At 42.2% G+C, this 19,297-nt stretch overlaps 1 protein-coding gene across 2 annotated transcripts in view; it reads left to right on the top strand.

Moving 5' to 3' along the window:
* Positions 1-19,297, top strand: part of LOC132392753 (tigger transposable element-derived protein 1-like) — an 81,292-nt gene that overhangs the window by 11,526 nt on the left and 50,469 nt on the right. Inside the window, exon 1 of one of the 2 annotated variants that reach the window (XR_009511638.1) lies at positions 14,659-14,838. The exons of the other annotated variant lie outside the window; for it this stretch is intronic. The gene's annotated coding sequence lies outside the window, so the exon portion shown is untranslated. Of the gene's footprint in view, positions 1-14,658; positions 14,839-19,297 lie in introns of those variants that run through there. 2 annotated transcript variants of the gene reach the window in all.

The following is a 19,297-nucleotide window of genomic DNA, read 5'->3' as shown; positions in this document are numbered from 1 at the left end:
ATTCATGCTGGCTGTATGATTCTGAAGGACATTTCCAGGCAATTTGATATACAATTAAAAATATCTGCCTGCCATGTTGGGTGATGGTAACTTAGATATAAAGAAGCATTTGGATGCTTCTATTGACTTGTTTCCCTCCACACACAAGGAAGGTAAAAATCTGATTTCTGCTCTTATTCCCCCTGAACTCCAGCTCCACAAAGAGCACTGGTTGGGAAGATAAACTCTGCTCTCTGCCACGTTATCTCTGTTTCCCTTTCATTCATTTGTTTGGACTTAAAGTTCAATTGACAAGAAGAAAACATTTGCTCCTTTTGCTGTGAAAAATGGATTCAAGTGAAACTAATCTGAAACAAAATTCAGAAATAAAATCAAAAATGTTTTCAAAGTTCGAAGTTTAAAGTCAATTTATTATCAAAGTCCATACACACTATGTTATCATATACTACCGAGATTATTTTTGTGAGCACTCATAGTAGATGCAAAGAAAGACAATGGAATCAGTGAAAATTTACACACAACGTGCAACAGATGATAATCCGTGCAAACACAAAACAGATAATGATAATCAGTACATAACACTGAAACATGAGTTCAAAGTGAGTTCATAGGTTATGAAATCATGTCAGCATGAATTAAGTGTCAGCATTAATTAAGTTATTCACATTGGTTCAGGAGCCTGATGACTGAAGAGTAGTAAGTGTTCCCAAAACTGGTGGTGTGGGACTCGTCTCTTGTACCTCCTTCCTAATGGCGGCAGTGAAAAGAGAGCATGGCATGGATAGTGGGGATACAATGGTGGCAAAGGCTTTCCCTGTGATGGACTGGGCTGCATCCACTACTTTTTGTAGGCTTTTCTGTTCATAGATATTGGTGTTCCCATACCAGGCCATGATACAACCAGTCAGGGTACTCTCCACTATGCACTTCAATTTTTCTTTGCTCCCCTCACCACCCACTCCAAACTCGACCCTCCAGAAAAAGGGTGGAAATGGCTAACATGAAGGGGCATAGTTTTGAGGTGATTGGAGGAAAGTATCAGGTGGATGCCAGAGATAACTTATTTTTTCCACTGAAAGAGGTGAGTGCGTGGAATAAGTTGCCAGGGGTGATGTAGATACAGATAAGTTTGAGACATTTAAGAGACTCTTAGAAAGGCGCATGGATGATGGACAAATAGAAGGCTATGTGGGAGGGAAGGGTGAGATTGATCTTAGAATGTTAAAATGTTGGCACAACATTGTGGGCTGAAGGGCCTGTATTATGCTGTAATGTTCTATCTTCTACCTCATCACATCAGATTTCAATTCATTATCCTCTAGACCTGATGGTGCTCAAAACTGCACTGCCTGCTTCTATCTCTTACTCAAGGTACACAAATAGCATTGAATGGTGGACACAATTCTTTGCCCAGGGCTCTCCATTTCTTTTTGGTAAAAAAGATCTACACAGCTCTCCTCCACTAACACTCCCACTTGCCAGACAAAGCTTGTTCTCATCCACCACAGTTCTTTGGATTCCTCTCACTCTCTATAAATCAAAAGGTGTAACCATGATCATTCCCATTGCTCCCAGCTATGCTTATCTGCTTGTTTGCTATGTGGAACAGTCTTTGTTCAAAAATGTACTCAGGCACCATTTCCCAACTCTTTCTTTCCTACATCGATGATTGCATAGGTGGTGCTAGAAGGTTTGTGAACCCTTCAGAATTTTCTTTATTTCTGCAAAAGTATGACCTAAAGTGTGATCAGATCTTCATATTAGTTCTAAAATGAGAGATGAAAACCCAATTAAATAAATAACACAAAGAATTATACTTCTTCTTTTATTGAGAAAAATGATAAAATATAACATGTATTTGTTGGAAAATATAAAAAAAAGTTAACCTTTGCTTTCAGTAACTAGTGTGACCTTTCCCGCCTGCCCCCAAGAGCCTCAACCAAACATTTCCTGTAACTTTTGATCAGTCCTGCTTACCGGCTTGGAGGAATTTTAGGTCATTCCTCCTTACAAAACTACTTCAACTCTGGGATGTTGGTGGGCTTCCTTCCATGAACTGCAACAGCATTTCCAATGGATTAAAATCAGGACTTTGGTGTAGCCATTCCAAAATGTGAAATTTCTTCTGCATTAATCATTCTTTGGTAGACTGACTTGTGTGTTTAGGGTTGTTGCCTTGCTGCATAACCCACTTTCTCTTGATCTTCAGTTCATGACCGGATACCCTGACATTTCCCTGTGGAATTAGTTGGTACAATACAGAATTCATAGTTCCATCAATGATGGCAAGCTGTCCTGTTTCCAAGGCAGCAAACCAGGCCTAAATCATGACACTGCCACCACCACCTTTCAAGATGGAATGAGGTCCTTACGCTGGAATACAGTGTTTGCTTTTTGCCAAACATAATGCTTCTCACTTAAGCCACAAAATTCCATATTGGATGCATCAGTCCATACAACATTCTTCCAATCGCCTTCTGGCTTATTCACATGGTCTTTAGCAAACTTTAGATGGGCAGCAATGTTCTTCTTGGAGAGTGGTGGCCTTCTCCTTCCAATCCTGCCTTGCATGCCATTGTTGTTCAGTGGTTACCTGATGATAGACTCATGAACAACTGACATTAGCCAATGCAAGAGAGGCCTGTATCTCCTCAGGTGTTACCTTGGGGTTCTTTGCGACCTCCTGAAATATTACACGCCTTGCTCTTGGAGTGATTTTTGTGGTTGACCACTCCCAGGGAGAGTAGTAACAGTGTTGAATTTTCTCCACTTGTACACCATCTGTCTGACTGTGGACTGGTGGAGCCCAAAAAAATTTAGAAATGATTTTGTATCCTTTTCTAGCCTAGTGAGCATCAACAACTCTTTTTCTGAGGTCTTCAGAAATCTCCTTTGATTGAGCATGGCACACTTCTGAAAACCTGTGTGTTGAAGATCAGACTTCGATAGTGAAGACCCAGGTTTACATTCTTTAAATAGGGCAGGGCCTCCCACTCCCACACCCGATAGTCATCCCTGGGATTAAAACACCTGGCTTTAATTTCCCTTTTAAATGAACTGATAATCCTAGAGGTTCACATACTTGTTCCAAAAAACGATATTGGATCATTTTTCTCGATAAATAAATATAAAAGTATAATGTTTTTTGTGTTATATATTTCATTGGGTTCTCTTTATCTAGTTTTTTGGACTTGCATGTAGATCTGATCACATTCTAGGTGATATTTATGCAGAAATAGAAAAATTCTAAAGGGTTCTCAAACTTTCTAGTGCCACTGATAGGTGCTGCCTCTTGCCCTTGTGCAGAACTTTTCAGTTTTAACTACCATCCACTTTACAGTCAAATTCATTTGGCTCTTTCCTGACATCTCTTTCCCATTGTGGATCTCTCTGTCTCCAGTTCAGGAACCAAACAATCTGCTGACATTTACAATAAGCCAATTCATTCCAGATGCAACTTGGACTACACCTTCTCCTACACAGTCTCTTGAAAGGATGCCATCTCTTTTGTTTAATTTCTCTGCCATCCCTTTACAAGAAATGTGGTTTCTCCTCTACTGTGGTTGATGGAGCTTCCTCTCACATTCCATGCATTTCTCATTGCTTCTGCTCTCAAACCTCTCCAAAGACAAGAAAAGAGACAGAGTTGCCTTGGTCCTTAACTTTCACACTTCCAAATTATGCACATGACACCTCATCTTTCCCCATTTCTGCAGCCTCATGTGTCTCCGCCAATCACTTCACAGTCTGTCTATATCTCCACCCTCCACCCACTCCATATGGCTTCATCTGTCCCCCCCCCATTTTTCTCTCCTTATCTATTTCCACTATCATCCACCAGCCCTTGTCTCCTAACTCCACTCTTCCCTCTACCCTACACAGGTCCTTCTACTCATCATCCCCCACCCCCCCCCAATCGCTTGGTTCTACCTTTTGCTGCCAGGTCATCCCTCACCCTCTTCTCATTACTGCCATCGGGCAAGAGGTACAGGAACCTTAGGACCAGGTGGTTTCTAACCAACACTTAAACCTTCACATTTTGGATTGGTGCATGATTATAGGCATCTTTAGAGAACTCAGTTTTTCTCAAATCACCATTGTCATCATATCCTGAGCTTTACTCTTCCCATCATGCATTGACACTTCATGGTCCCCAGTGGCATTCTTCACTGGCCTTGCTCTCTTCACAGAATCACTTTTAAGCTGCTGCCTCACTCTTATTTTAATGAGGCTACTTTCTTCCTTTCAAGTATCAAAATCTTCAAACTGAAAAGTTTCTCCCTCAATAGATTCTTCCTGAATACTTTTCAGTGCTTTTAAAAACTGCAGGTTTACAGTACATTTATTGTTCTTGTACTTTGGAGATGAACTTTAGACCTCATTATTTATCTCATCATGGCCCTTGCAATTTATTTGTCTACCTGCACTGCACCTTCTCTGTAACTTAGCATAACACTGTATTCCACATGCTGTTATTGTTTTTCCATTATACTGCATCTTTATATACTTTATATCTTTATATACTGCACATTTATCTTTCTGCATTGATAGTTTTCAGAATAGTTTTCCACAGTTTCCCAGGACATGTGACAATAATAAACCAATAGGAAAGAAATATAAAGATTCAAAGTAAAGACTTCCAGTTAAGATGGCACTACTGAAGATGTGCAACAGTTTACTGGTGGATTATAAGGCAAGCGATTTGAGGAAAAACGTGACCTATAACATATTTTCTGAAGCAAATTGTGGTGAACTATTGCCACAGATAGTGAGGAGGCAGGCAGAGGAGGGACTGGTTCAGGGGATGAGCTGTGATGGGGCATGGTGAGCTACAATGTGTTCGAGCTGGGGTCGCGATGGAGTTAGTGGTCTCGTTGCTAGAGATAGAGTGAGTGATTTGGAGAGGAGTCGATGTGGAAGAGGTTTGATGCCCATCCACCTAAACTGAGTGCGAGGTTGGTTCGCTCCAAGTGCCAAGCCGATTTGGTGAGATTGAGAATGGCTTCAGGCTGGGCTGACCAAGCATATTGGGGAGTCAGGATCAGGGTCCTAGAATGTGACACTATCCGGTACTTGGACAATTTAAACAGTCAGCCTAGATAGAATGGAAAGCTTGGGTTTCGGGAACGGAGGTGAGGGTCGGGTTGATCTCTCTCATGAGTGTTCATTCCTTTCTCCATGGTGCTGAGGCTGTGAACTGATCTGGCTGCTGTGTGTTTTTGCCCTCTGGTGTGAAGAACTGGGGACCGAGCCTTCACTGCTCCGGAAGTGGATCCAGAACTCGGTCTGCTTCGGAATGTTGTTAGCTTGCTTCTGTCGCTTGCATGATGTGTGTGTGTGTGTTTTCCCCCTCTCTTCTCAGCACAGTGGTTGTTTGGTCTTTTTAAAAATTGTGTTATATGGGTTCCTTGCTTTGCAACTGTCTATAAGCAGATAAAATTCAAGGTGTACAGTTGATATATTCCTTGATAATAAAGATCCGTTGAATCTTTGATAAAGATTTACACAACACTTCTCACACTTGCTGGAGTGAGGGTTGTGACCTGTAGCTTGCCTTTTTGGATTAAATGCTCAAATACCTAAGCATTATTCTCTTAACCCGCCATTTCAGTGCCCATTGAGGTCTCTGTCCTGAAAGAGCAGGAGAACTTTTTCTCTTCCATGGAGGTGGATTTAGTATTTGCAATATTTGCTTCTGACTATACATAAGGATAAGGATATCTGACAATCCTCCCCTTATTGATATCTATGTCTCCTTGGCCTTCAGCTGCAGAGTTGCATGGGCATCTTCTTTCTGTTTTTTTTTATTATATTGGTACATTTCCCTCTGGATCTGATTGAATGTTTTCAAAATTACTCTTCCTTTCTAATTCCTTTTCTTTGTTCTACAGTATTTCCTTGGAAGTTTACAGAGGATTCTGATGAACATGAGCAAATAATTTTTAAATCTTGTCTTCTTTATTTTCCTCCCACGTATTTCTAATAATTTGCTTGGATTTTGACCATGTTTACAAAATTGCTTCTTTTACTCTTGACATTTTCTGGAAGTTTCCTCGAAGCCGGTTTCCAGTTATTTATATTAATAGTAGAACACGTAGCTTCTGATAGATAGGCCTTCCAGCATCTCCGGTTTTGGACAATGTAATTTTACAAAGGGATATAATTCCTGGAATATAGTTCAGTAGCTCTTCAGATTTGCTTTTAGCAGAGATGATCCATTTTGTTCATTGGTAATAAGGAAAATGGATCATACCTGCTCAAAGTAGATGTGAAGAGACAAGATTCACAGAAAAGTACAGCACAGAAACATGCCCCTGGGCCCATCCACTCTGTTCCAAATCATTTAAGCTGAGTCCAATCAAACGGCACTCAGACCATAGCCTTCCATACCCCTACCATCCATGTACCTAACCAAGCTTCTTGTAAATGTTGAAATCGACCTCGCATCCTCCACTTGTGCTGGCAGCTCATTCCACACTCTCACAGCCCTCTGAGTGAAGAAGTTTCCCTCATATTCCCCTTAAAAATTTCTACACCCCTCATAATTTTGTGTACCTCTATCAAATCTCCCCTCAATCTTTTATGCTCCAAGGTATAAAGTCCTAACCTATTCCAGCATTCCTTATAACTCAGATCCTTCAGTCCAGGCAATATCCTTGTAAATTTTCTCTATTCTCTTTCAAAAGACCGTGATCGCTCATGTCAAACGACACACCACATAATGATGATTCTACCTCACTCCTCAGGGCCCTACCATTCACTGTGTAAGACCTACCCTGGCTGATCCTACTGAAATGCAGCACCTCACACTTGCCTACATTAAATTCCATCTGCCATATCCCAGCCCATTTTTCCAGCTGGTCCAGATCTGCTACAAGCTCTGATAGTCTTCCTCGCTGTCCACTACACCCCAATCTCGGTGTCAACTGCAAATTTCTTGATTCAGTTTACCAGATTATCATCCAGATCATTGATATAAATGACAAACAACAACAGACCCTGCATTGATCCCTGTGGCCCACTCATCACAGGCCTCCAGTCAGAGACACAATCATCTACTATCACTCTCTGGCTTCGCCAACAAAGCCAATGTCTAATCCTATTTACTACATCATCTTGAATGCCAAGAGACTGAACCTCCCTGACCAACGACCCACGTGGGACCTTGTCAAATACCTTGCTAAAGTCCATGTAGACAACATCCACTGCTTTACTTAATCAAACTTCCTGGTAACTTCCTCAAAAAATTCTATGAGATTGGTTGAACTTGTCTATTCTAGTACACATATATTCAATCCCTTAGAATACCTTCCAACAACTTTCCCATTTCCGATGTCAGGCTATAAATTCCTGGTTTATTTTTAGAACTTTTATTAAACAATGGAACAACATTTTTCAGTACTTCACATGTCATCAAAGATGATTTCAAAATTTCTGCTTGTCAGGCCCTGGTGATTTATCCCAAGGCAGCAAATACGTGCTCCTCTGTCATCTGTATAGGGTCAATGACCTTAATGTTGCTTTGCCTCATTTCTATAGACTCTGTGTCCATCTCCAATGTAATTATGGATGCAAAAAATCTATCTAAGATTTCTATCTCTTTTGTCTCCACGCATATGCAACCCTGAGGCTTGGCCAGCATTCGTTTGTCTCGGGTAAGCCAGCCTCTGGCCCAGCCGGACTGAGCAATCTCATTTGTGTAGCTGCTGTGTGATGTGTTGCCCGGTTACAAATCTGAACTGCAAACTATCTGACAGTACTCCGTATGCTATTAAACAATTGAACTTTATAAATCTCAATCTGACTATAGGGTTAGTATAGAATTTAAAAAGAAAAAGGGTCCATTTTAATTAAACAGTCTAAAGTGCACATTGGAGCTTGCAGATTCATTCATTCGTTCCCCTTCGACTTCCCCCGAATGTCACTGACTGTTGGACCCTCGCTCCGAGTCCACTCTGTCCACAGGTCTACCAACTCTTTTCATTCGTGTCTTTTCTCTTCACCTCTCACCAACAAAAGACCATCAAATCCCTGCTCCCAGACCCATAAGAAAGAACAACATGCCTCTCATTGGCTAACGTGCATTCCAAAGACCCCGTTATCTCTAGTCATAACCCAAACATTGCTGCTACAGAGAAACCATTACCTTAGCAGTGAAACCTTACAGAGAGGCCATTACATTAGCAGTGAAACATTATAGCACATTACACATAGATTACCATTCTGAACTTCTAGAGGTGGACTGGGAGGGGTTTAAACTGGAGTTGCAGGGGGATGGGAAACAGAGTACCACAACGGATAGTGGAGAGGTTGCATAGATAGATGTTGTTAAGACCTCAGATAAAGTCAGCAATCAAGAGTTTGTGTATCCTGCGACTTATGTTCTGAGCTGCATTTATTTCAATGCAAGAAGTATTGTAGGAAAGGCAGATGAGCTCAGGAATGGATTAACACATGGAATTATGACCTTCTAGCCTTTAGTGAGACTTTGTTGAAGGAGAGGCAGGACTAACAGCTCAATACTCTGGGGTTCCATTGATTTAGATGCTGCAGTATGCGAGGGGTGGTATTACTAGTGAGGGAAATGTTATGGTAGTGCTCAATCAGGACAAATTGGACAACTCATCCATTGATGTCTTACGGATGGAAATGAGAAATTAGAAAGGTATGATCATTTTAATAGGGCTATATTATAGACCACCCAAAAATCTGTGAGATGTAGAAGAACAAATTTGTAGAGAGATCATAGACAGGTGCAAGAAACATAAGGTTCTGAAAGTGCATGATTTTAACTTTACACATATTGACTGGGATTCTCATACTGTAAAAGGACTAAATGGGCTAGAGGTTGTCAAAAATGTTCAGGAAAGTTTCCTTAACAAGTACATGGAAGTCCCAATGAGAGAGTGTGTGATATCTGATCTCCCTTTAGAAAATGAGACAGGGTAGGTGACAGTTTGTGTAGGAGAACACATTGAATCTAGTGATCATAATGTCATTAGTTTCAAAGTAAATATGGAAAAAAGATAGGTCTGATCCACAGACAAGAGAAAATCTGTAGATGCTGAAATGGTTTCTTTAGTCAGAGGGTGGTAAATCTGTGGAATTTGTTGCAACGAGCGGCTGTGGAGGCCAAGTCATTGGGTGTATTTAAAGCAGAGATAGATAGGTTCCTGATTAGCCAGGGCGCCAAAAGGTATGGGGAGAAGACAGTGGAGTGGGGATGACTTGGATCAGCCCATGATTGAATGGCAGAGAAGACTCAATGAGCCAAATGGATTACATCTGCTCCTATATCTTATGATCTTATAGTTATGGTTTCAGCCTGAAACATTGACTGTATTTTTTTCCATAGATGCTGCCTGGTCAGCTGAGTTCCTCCAGCATTTTGTGTGTGTTGGTCTAGTCCACAGTTTGAGATTCTAAATTGGAGAAAAGCAAATTTTGTTGGTATCAGAAAGGATCTGGCAAGTGTGGATTGGGACAGTTTTCTGGTAAAGGTGTACTTGGTGAGTGGGAGGCCTTCAAAAGTGAAATTTTGAGAGTATAACGCTTGTATGTACCTGTAAGAATAAAAGGCAAAGATAACGGGTTTTGGGAACCTTGACTTTCAAGAGATACTGAGGCCCTGGTTAAGAAAAAAAGGAGGTGCATAGCAGGTATGAGCAGATAGGAACATATGAGGTACTAATGGAGTATACGAATTGCAAGAGAACACTTAACAAAGACATCAGGAGGGCTGAAAGAAGCCATAAAGTTGTCCTAGCAGACTAGATGAAGGAGAATCCTAGGGCATTCTCCAGATATGTTGAGCAAAAGGATAGCAAGGACAAGAATTAACTAGTGATATCTAATTCCTTAGGTGCAGTAATGAGAAATTAGATAGGCAGGGCTTATTCTTACTGAAGTTAAAAATAAGGGTAGGAGATTAAATTGTGATCTTATAGAGATTTATCAGACTCTGAAGAGCATAGATAGCATAGATAGTCAAGATTTTAGTCCTTGTGCTGGGGAGCCTGGAGTTCATGTGCATTGGTTTAGAATAAGAGGATGGAAAATTAAAGAAGATCGAAGGGATAAGTTTCTCAGAACAAATGTGGTGAATATCTGGAATGAGGAGCTAGAGACAGATACAACTGCAGTTAAAAGAATTTTTGGACAGGTGCAGAGGAATATAGGCCTAATGCACTGCGACGTGCATAGATAGGCATCCCAATTGGCATGAACTAGAGGGGTTGGAAGGGTCCAATTTTGTGCTGTACTTTCCTATGATCCTATTAACTCTCATTGAAAATGTTCCAATACACAGTATGAATGTTGTGAAATGGAAATTGCTGCCAAATTCCACTTCACTTCCACAAAGAAACAGTACATATGGATAAAAGCTTATTGTGGACCTGGAATCTATAGTAATTCTCCTTAATGTAATTGGATTTCTCCTATCATTCCTTATCTAATAAAAAATCACTTTCTTTTCTGATCTGAATTTCTCTATCTGTATTTACATCTGTCTTTTCCTAAACCTATACCCACCTAAACCTTTCCAATCTTTGAAACATGATGCTTATCCCAGATTAATCCTTGACTTTCCAAACTCTCTCTCACAGAATCTCTTCCAGTAACCTTTCCATCACGGTATGAGGCTCGGTCTGTCTGTAGCTTCCTGACTTGTCCTTGTTGCCCTTCTTATATTAGGCATCTTCTGGACTTCCAGTACCTCACCAATGAGAAAGATACAAAAATCTCTGCCAGGCCACCACAATTTCTTCCCTTGTTTCCCAAAATATCTAAGGATAAACTTGGTCAGGCCTCAAGGATTTATCCATCTCTACACACATCATGACAACCAACACCTCCTCTCTTGTAATATCAATATGTTTCAGGACATCATATAGTCTCTTCCCAGAATTCCCTAGCTTCCATGAATTTCTCCAAAATAAATATTGACAAGGTGTTCATTTAAGGTTTTACCAATCTCCTGTTGCTCCAAACGCAGATGACTGCACTGATCTTTTGGGACTTATTCTTTCCCTAGTTACCCTATTGTTCTTAACAAACTTAGAGAATATCTTAGGCTTCTTTTTTATATTATCTTCCAAAGTTATCTCATGACCCATTTTTTTTGTCCTCCTGAGTGCTTTCTTTTGTGTACTCTGACACACCCTACGCTCAAGTGATCCAAGCTGCCTGTATCTGATTTATACCTCCTTTTGCTTGACCAGACACTCAATATCACTTGTCAGCCAGGGTTCCCTTATCCTGCCGGCCTTGCCCTTCAATCTAAAACATTTTAAAGAGTCATGGGGTCATGGTACATTACAGTGGAAGAGAGGCCTGGCAACCTACTTCCATATCTCTCCATGAAAACCCATGAGGTCACGGAGAGTCGGACTCGACTTAACTTAACTTAACTCTAGGGAGAAATTGTTCCTCAGTGCCAGAGGGACCATGAGCCAGCGTGTATTGAATGATGGTGATTAGTGATACAAGAAAACATTTTGCACAGGGAGTGTCTTGGATTCAAGTGTGAACCGGTGTCCTCCGGAGGCTGAACTCTTGGGGTTAGGTGTGAGGAAGGAATGGTGCTGTTGTTTTGTTGCTCAATGTGTTCTGTTTTGTTCTGCTAAGCATTGTGGGCATGCTATGTTGGCACCTGAGAGTGTGCTGATACTCGCAGGCTGCCCTCAGCACACTCTCAGGTCTGTTGGTTGTTTTTGCAAATGACGCGTCTCTGTATATATTGGGTTCTTAAAGCCTATTATAGCTGGAGGTGGTAATGGGGACAATCTCCGACTAACTTTTTAATGCTCCCACTGGCATGTGCCTCAAATAGCATCTGACAACCAAGTCCAGCTCCTGGCCTTCACAAGTGGCTTTGCTACTAAGCCAGGCAGAACTGTTTCTACCGACGGTCAAAGCAGGTTACTGGCATCTTAAAACCAGTCGGTTCAGCCAGATGGGCTCATCAACCATGGTTGAGTGCTCATCTAGGAGAAGGAAAACACTGATCTCAAACTTCCGCTGCCTTGAGGCTATACCCAGTCATGGGAAAGGCTTTGAGAATAAACCCCGAGAGAAAAGAATCCAGAGCTGGAGTCCCTAAGTCAGTCCTACATTGAGTTCAATGCTGACTGGCAACTGACACAAAGGTTGGAGGTGTTGTGGAGAGTGTGGAGGGCTGTCGGAGGTTACAGCGGGACATTGATGGGCTGCAAAACTGGACTAAGAAGTTGAAGATGGAGTTCAACCCAGATATGTGTGAGGTGGCTCATTTTGGTCGGTCAAATATGATGGCAGAATATAGTATTAATGGTAAGACTCTTGGTAGTGTGGAGGATCAGAGGGATCTTGGGGTCCAAGTCCATAGGACGCTCAAAGCAGCTGAGCAGGTTGACTCTGTGGGTAAGAAGGCATACCATGTATTGGCCTTCATCAATTGTTGAATTGAATTTAGGAGCTGAGAGGTAATGTTGCTGCTGTATAGGACCCTGGTCAGACCCCACTTGGAGTACCGTGCTCAGTTCTGGTCAACTCACTATAGAAAGGATGTGGAAGCCATAGAAAGGGTGCAGAGGAGATTTACAAGGATGTTGCCTGGATTGGGGAGCATGCCTTATGAGAATAGGTTGAGTGAACTCAGCCTTTTCTCCTTGGAACGATGGAGGATGAGAGTTGACCTGATAGAGGTGTAGAAGATGATGAGAGGCTTTTCCCCAGGGCTGAAATGGTTGCCACAAGGGGGCACAGGTTTAAGGTGCTGAGGAGTAGGTACACAGGAGATGTCAGGGGTAAGTTTTTTTATGCAGAGAGTGGTGAGTGCATGGAATGGGTTGCCGGCAACGGTGGTGGAGGTGGATACGATATGGTCTTTTAAGAGTCTTTTGGATAGGTACATGGAGCTTTAAAAAATAGAGGGCTATGGGTAAGCCTAGTAATTTCTAAGGTAGGGATACTTTCAGCACAACATTGTGGGCCGAAGGGCCTGTATTGTGCTGTAGGTTTTCTATGTTTCCTGCGGTGCTGAAAGTACCAAAGTGTTTTGATCTCTGCTCTTCTTTGGGTTCCTCAGATGCGTGGAGAGAGGGAGCTTGCTACATGGGCAACTGCTTACCTTCCATATCCTACTGCCCAGGCTTGTGTATCTAGACAGCTGAGATGCAATATCCATGGTCAACTCTGCCCAGCGGAGGCCTCACTCACTCAGATGAAATAAATAAACTTGAATCTTGAATCTAGGATGGAATGTGCTGGTAGGGGCGCATTCAATGTTGGCCTTAAGAAAGGACCGGACAAACAGATGCAATGAGGAAGACATTAAGGGATAGGAACTGGGTCTCTGCACACTCTAAAGCTCTCTTTCCAGGCTGTAAGCAATCTGTGATGAAACGATAACATTTTATATAGAAGAACATTTCTTCCCTTATTAGCGAGGAGAAGGAAAATCTTTTGCATGCTGGAAGTCCATTGACTGTTTCACTCCATGGACAGACAGCCTCTGCACTGAATAAGTAAGGGGAGGCGGTGTGTCTGAAAGGTCAGTGAAGTTTGCCTTTGGACACGCTGCACAGTACGGGGAAAACCCAATTTAATTTACTGGTCATAAGCTACAGCTTGATGAAGGAAGACCGTTTGAATCAGTAAAGTCATCCCTTATTTACCCATTCCCACCCAACCACGGTCTGCACTTACCCCTCTGAACGTTCCGCTGTGCACACCCGGTTAGCCACACCAACAGTGGTCTTGTCCTCTTGCCCATTCCTCGCAGTTCACCTCCCCAGGTTTAACCCATTCTGTTCCGCGTAGTAACACAAACTAGAAACATCCCGAATCACCTTCCTGCTCCCTTCGCAACAATGAACCACAGATCTGGTATTATTTTGGAAGAAAGTCTGTATTTTTACTGCATTCCGAAGTCGACTGGGACGTTTTAGAGATAAAGGCTTAAAGTTGGGACAGTTTGGGAATCAAATATTACGAGGTAGTGCAACTGCACTGTACCTACCTCGGGTCAATAAAAATGACTGAGATGGCTGTGGGCAAGTTAGTGAGGCTTGTCAAAATGATTGTATTCCTCACTTAAATGTCAAACCAAATTCATACTTGATTTTTCTTTTATAATTTTATTGTTTCCCATCTTATGAAAAATAAAGTTTGAGGAAAGTTTTATACCTGAGCTGAAAAGGTTAGCCAATAGAGTGCGCAGTCTCACCCTGTAAAGAATTTTCCTTCCGTAGTCTCTACACAGCATGGACAGAATTAATCCAAGATGTCATGTTTATTTTGGCTGCATCAGTACTCCCAGAGGTCTAGTTTGTGCCGGGACGTAATCCCATGGAACTTCAGTTCTGGAGTTTGATTGGAAAACACCATGCTGCAGGGTGGTGGGCGGGGGTCGGTCTTTCCCTTACTTGTTTCTGGGTGAACGCTGGGGGTTTCCAAGCAAACTTTAAAATCACGCGTTCACTTTCAGAGCTGGACGGAGTCGGCGGCTCAGTGAACTAGAAAGACCCTCTATCTGGAACCTGCATCTGTTTGCGGAATGGTTGTTACCAGGGTAACCTGCGTCTGGCTGCACACGTGATTTATGATTTAACCAACCTAAGTGTACTGCTTCAACCCGATGTCGGGCTTCACCGCTCCCTCCATCAGGCAGTGTTACGCAGGCAGGTAGTGAGTTGGAGGGTGGGTTAGAAGGGCAGTAGCTTATTGCAGGTCTGTGTCTAACTGTTGGACTCCATCGGCCAGTAGTTCCGAGACGCTAAGCCAGTTTAGGGCTGTCAGTTGTCCCACTGCAGACAGGAGCATTAATCTCTTTCACAGGCATTATTGCAGATGGAGGTAAGAAATCTACCCACCTCAGACCATACAGAGGCACCCTCCACTCTTCCTAACTTCCTTCTTTTCACAGTTGCTTTTTTCCAGGTATGGGCATGAGCCCAGGGCCCCAAGAGCGCATGTCTGTGTTCTTCCTTTCATAGATCCTCCCAGCTGGTGTGCGTTATTTTCAATCTGCAATTCAAATTTCCAACCTTTTTCCACAAGGGAAAACAAAATGTTCTGATGAGAGGCATTGATGGTGTGGATAGCCAGATGCCTTTTCCCAGGGCTAAGATGGATAACACGAGGGGGCATCGTTTTGAGGTGCTTGGAAGTAGGTACAAGGGGGATGTCAGAGTTAAGTTTTTCCACAGAGAGAGTGGTGGGTACGTGGAATACACTGCCAGCAATGGTGGTGGAGGCAAATACAATAGGGTATTTGAAGAGATTCTTAGATAGGTACATTGGAGCTTAGAAAAGTAAGGGCTCTGCGGTAGGGAAGACAGTTTCTAGAGTGGGTTACATGTTTGGCACAACATATTGGGCCAAAGGGCCTGTAATGTGCTGTAGATCTCTATGTTTCTATGTTTTATTAGCAAAAGATGGAGGGCTATGTAGAAGAGAAGGGTTTGATTGATCTTAGAGTAGGTTAAAAGGTTGGCACAACATTGTAGGTGGAAGGGCCTGTACTGAGTTATTGTGCTCTATGTTCTATTAGATGAGCTGGACCTCTGGGGGGGAAAAAGAATCCCCTGGCAGTTGCAGTTAAATTGTAAAGGGTGAAGCAGGCCTCAGGAGAACCTTATTGGGTTGTCAATGTATTTCTGGTTGCCTGATGACAGGAGTGTTCCAGCTGCAGCCCTGGCTGACCAATCAATTGCTGTAATGTGGTGGACTCAAAGGGAGGCATGCATGCCTGGAGCAAATTGCATGGCTGGAGGTGCCTCAGAGCAGTGTGTAGCCAACAGAGTGGTTTGAAATGAAGTCAGTGATATAATGGGAGAAATATGACAACCAATTTGTGCATATAAACAACAATGTGATAACAGAGATATATTTGTTAAAAGTTGGCTGATAGACCAATATGGGCCAGAAGGCTGGGGCAAAAAGCTCTTCTGTCTTTTAACATACTGCCACGAGCTGGTTCTTGTTCATCTGCGAATGCAATCAGGGCCTTGGTTTACCATCATTTTAAAAGTGCATATTGCAATGAACAGATATGGGTAGGGAGCCACCATCAGGGAAATGGGGCTACCTGGGGTCACTGAGCATATTAAATGCACGTTAAACTGGATAACTTTAACTGTTGCTGCATACCCTGATGTTACTGAAGAAAATTGAAGATTTATGCAGGAACATGGGGAAACATTTTACATCTGAAAGTGACTAAGGCAGAGACCACTGCTTTTAAGGAAATGTTACATAAACAAATGTTGTTACTATGGAAGAACTGCTGGCACAGACTTGCTGGTCTGATTAGCTTTGGGACTCTGAGTAAGTGCTTTAGTTACGTAGGAAGGTCCTGTCTATCTTGTCTTTTGGGACCTAATATGTATTTAGAGCTACACACTGCATTATAAGCACATTAAGAGTCTTGAGAATAATATAAACCTCCTGAATCCTTTCTGAAGCTGTAAGGGACTGGTGGTCGGACTGCTTCAATAACCTGAGCATTTATCAGAGCCACCTCTGTTACCAGGCTGGCTCTGGAAGCCACACTTTGGTCGGGTGCTTTGTCTGTTAGGGCTGGAACATTACCATTGCTTGTATTCTGTGGCCCATATGGACAACAGAGAACAATACGGCACAGTACAGGCCCTTCAGCCCACAGGGTTGTGCCAACTCTCAAACCCTGCCTCCTATATAACCCCCCATCTTAAATTCTTCCATATACCTGTCTAGTTGTCTCTTAAACTTCACTAGTTTATCTGCCTCCACCACTGACTCAGGCAGTGCATTCCACGCACCAACCACTCTCTGAGTGAAAAATCTTCCTCTAATATTCCCATTGAACTTCCCTCCCCTTACCTTAAAGCCATGTCCTCTTGTACTGAGAAGTGATGTCCTGGGGAAGAGGCACTGGCTGTCCACTCTGTCTATTCCTCTTAATATCTTGTACACCTCTATCATGTCTCCTCTCATCCTCCTTCTCTCCAAAGAGTAAAGCCCTAGCTCCCTTAATCTCTGATCATAATCCATACTCTCTAAACCAGGCAGCATCCTGGTAAATCTCATCTGTACCCTTTCCAATGTTTCCAAATCCTTCCAGTTCACATCCAGTGAAGGGACCAGAACTTGACACAGTACTCCAAGTGTGGCCTAACTAGAGTTCAAGGAACTTGAAATTTTACAATATACAGAAGGAACCTTTTGGGAAGAGTAATCCAGCTGATCTTCTCCTCCTCATAACTCTATCTTCCCTGTTAGATAATCTTCCTCTTTCCTTATAACTTTGAATGCATGTCCTTTTCAAATAGATAATATGTGCAATGGACACTTTGAATGTGGCCACTGAGTGTGTGTTCATGGTCTTCTGCTGCTGTAGCCCGTCTACTTCAAGGTTCAACATGTTGTGCATTCTGATATGCTCTTCTTCATACTATTGCTTTAACATGTGGTTATTTGAGTTACTGTTGCCTTTCTGTCAGCTTGAACCAGTCGGGCCATATTCCTCTAGCCTCTCATATGAACAAGGCACAAATCTGCTACTCACTGGATGTTTTTTTTTCAGTTTTCTGAACATTTTCTGTAAACTCTTGTGACTTTTGTGGATGTAAATCCCAGATCAGCACTTTGTGAGAGATTCAAACCACCCTGTCTAGCATCAACAATCATTCCATGGTCAGTCACTTAGATCACATTTCTTCTATATAACCATATAACAATTACAGCACAGAAACAGGCCATCTCGGCCCTTCTAGTCCGTGCCGAACGCTTACTCTCACCTAGTCCCACTGACCCCACTCAGCCCATAACCCTCCATTCCTTTCCTGTCCATATACCTATCCAATTTTACTTTAAATGATAATACCGAACCTGCCTCTACCACTTCTACTGGAAGCTCGTCCCACACGGCTGCCACTCTCTGAGTAAAGAAATTCCCCCTCGTGTTTTAAACTTCTGTCCCCTACGTCTCAACTCATGTCCTCTTCTTTGAATCTCCCCTACTCTCAATGGAAAAATCCTATCCACGTCAACTATCCCCCTCATAACTTTAAATACCTCTATCAAGTCCCCCCTCAACCTTCTACGCTCCGAAGAATAAGACCTAACTTGTTCAACCGTTCCCTGTAACTTAGGTGCTGAAATCCAGGTAACATTCTAGTAAATCTTCTCTGTTGTAAATCTTCCCTATTGTGGTGAACAACAACTGAACCTTTTGACCATGTCTGCATGCTTGTATGCATTGAGTTGCAGCCACATGATTTGTAATTATAAACTTGCATTAATGAGGAGGTGTACAAGTGTACTTAATAAAGTGGCCAGTCAGTGTAATTATTTGTCTTAAATAAAATCTCTATTTCTGGTTGTTGGAAAAAGTCAGCAAAGATTTGATGAAGCTTGGTTCTGATGTACAATCTTCAACCTGAAGGATTAATTAGATTCTCTTTCCACAGATACTGCTTCACTGGCTGAGTTCTCCCAGTACTTTTTGTTTTGTTTCCAATTCCAACATCTACAGTTTATTGTGGTTTTCAAATTGGCGTAGATCTTTGATGTCCCTAAACCTGTAGTCTATAAACTCACTCATGATGACAAAAGATTGCAGTGGAATTCAAAAGTTCAAAAGTTAATGTTCAAAAAAACTTTTATTATCAAAGTATCCGTGAGATTCATTTTCCTGTAGGAATACTCAGCAAATCTACAGAGTAGTAACTAACAGGATCAATAAAAAATAACTGAAAGATAAATGTAAGTAACTGTTCTTAAACATAGTGGTGTGAATCCTGAGGCTTTTGTACATACTACCTGATGGCAGCAGTGAGAATTGAGCATGACCTGGGTGCTGGAGATCTCTGATGATGGATGCTGTTTTCCTATGACAGCGTTTCATGTAGATGTGCTCAATAGTTGTGAGGGCTGTACCTATGATGTACTGAGCCAAATTCATTATCTTGTATAGGATTTTCCATTCAAAAGCCTTGGTATTTCCACACCAGACTATGAGGCAGCCAGTGAATATACTCTCCACTACACATCAATAGAAGTTTGTCAAAGTTTTAGATATCAAGCCAACTCCTAAGCTACCATGCTTTCTTTGCAATTCAACTTGTGTGTTGGGTCCAGGACAATTCCTCTGAAATAGTAACACCTAGGAATTTAAAGTGGCTAACCCTGTCCACCTCTGAACCTCCAATAAGGACTGCCTCATGGACCTTTAGTTTCCTCCTCCAAAATTCAATAATCAGCTCCGTGGTCTTGCTGATCAAATGGTTGTAAGAGGCGGTTGTTATGACAGCACTCAGCTCAATTGTCAGTC

The sequence above is a fragment of the Hypanus sabinus genome, chromosome 4, assembly GCF_030144855.1.
Source record: "Hypanus sabinus isolate sHypSab1 chromosome 4, sHypSab1.hap1, whole genome shotgun sequence".
Taxonomy (NCBI): Eukaryota; Metazoa; Chordata; class Chondrichthyes; order Myliobatiformes; family Dasyatidae; genus Hypanus; species Hypanus sabinus.
This window is presented reverse-complemented; position numbering and strand designations above follow the sequence as displayed.